The following is a 1927-nucleotide window of genomic DNA, read 5'->3' on the forward strand; positions in this document are numbered from 1 at the left end:
AAACATATGGGAAAAAAATGAGACAGATAATTACCCATCTTCAAAACTTGTCTGGGCCAATCCGGATTTTTGAATTCCTTGTGGAAGTTCGCCGCAATGTTCTTGATGTAGTAGACAGATCTCCATAGAACACCCAAATGCCTAATTGCGGTAATTAGCCCATTTGATCTATCAAAAATGATGCAAACATTGTCTTGAGTGACAACATACCTCCACAAGTTCTCCAGGAAAAATTCTCAAGACTCTATATTCTTTCCCTAAGCAATGGCAAATGTTATCGATAGCAAGTTCCTGTTCTCATCTTGTACAACCACAATAAGGAAGATCTGCGTATATTTCTTGTACAGCCAGGTCCTATATACCTGCACAAGCAACTTACAGTGGGAAAAGACCCGAATGCATGGATTGAATGTCCAAAACATAAGGTGAAAAGTTCTTTTCCCTAGATGTAGTTGGTTGTCCCAGTCATAATAAGGCAACATCTGTAACTCAATAACAGTCCCTGGAATGTACTATCGCATTGTGACTATACACCGTTGGAGTTTATTGTATGACGCATTCCAATTTCTATACAATTAATCCATGGCCATTTGTTTAGCCAACCATGCCTTCTGGTATGAAACTCGGTATTGGAACTGTTCTTACATTTCGACAATCAACATCGATACAAGAATGGTGGGCATGTTTTTAACCATTGCCAATATATAGTTACAGATGGTTTCTAAATCAAGCTTGTGGTAGTCCTGTGTCATACGTGCAAAAGTGCAAGTATGAGGCCCAACATATCTCCGTATCTCCCACTGTTGGGACCTCTAGATAAATGCAGCTCATACCCACCACTTACACCCTTCTGTCAACTTTCAACACTCACCAACATAGATCGTCAGTTTAGAGTTAGCCACCTTGTAGTTGACAAACACATTTATACTACAACACTTGATGGAATCAACACACTCGTCTTTACTCGTGAATCTTTGACCCATGAACAACTCTTTTGATTTAAGATCTACTAATATCAGGTGAGCAAATATTATGTTCGGGTACTCGGGGAACTCGGAAACAAACGTCAAATCAAGATCAGTGATCGACATATGGGCCTTGAGATCATTACGTATGACGATGCCTGTTGTGTGTAAATATATAATGCAAATGTGCAAGTGTACACGTCGATTCAAGTAATATAATGATGAGTGAGTATCATCTCCACAAGGATCAAAAATTGATTACAATTGGTAAATTTTTACTATAGGTCTAACTAATTAAACTATCCAAAAGAAACAGAGTATAAATTGATGAAGGGAATTAATTAATGAACTAATAATATCAAATTTAACTAAAAAAATGACAAAGCAATCTAAATTTCATGGCAATTCAGAAAGAATAAGTAGAGAGTATTTCTACTGTTGGACGAAAAAGGTTGGAATTACTTAGGGAATATTTTCATAACATAATAATGCCATGGTAAAATTTTGACTAACTACTGCCCATAGAATTACTACTGCAGTCTACTTCTTTCAAAAGTCAAACTTTAGTTATTATCCTTTGTTTGTGTATGTCTACAAGACTCATGAATGATAACCGCACTAACGTTCTTCACCTGTACAGATCGAACTTCTATGTCTAGGGTGCTGCAATTATTCTTTTGAATACTTACTTGTATCAACCGATTAATAATCTAATGTATTTAATCCTTTCAGATTCAAATCCATCTAAGAATACAACATACAGTCAAATTTGTCTAGAGCTTGCAAGCATATATTTAAAATAAACATAAATCGAATGAAATAGTAATTTTAATCAAAATCATATCATGGGCATTACAAATAACTCAATATTCACCCAAATAATTCCAACCCAAAGATAATTAGCTCATGGGTTGGGAAATGAAATTCAAAATTAAATCATTCATCAACATTCTTCAAGTTTA

Source organism: Gossypium raimondii, chromosome 11 (genome assembly GCF_025698545.1).
Source record: "Gossypium raimondii isolate GPD5lz chromosome 11, ASM2569854v1, whole genome shotgun sequence".
NCBI classification, from domain to species: Eukaryota; Viridiplantae; Streptophyta; class Magnoliopsida; order Malvales; family Malvaceae; genus Gossypium; species Gossypium raimondii.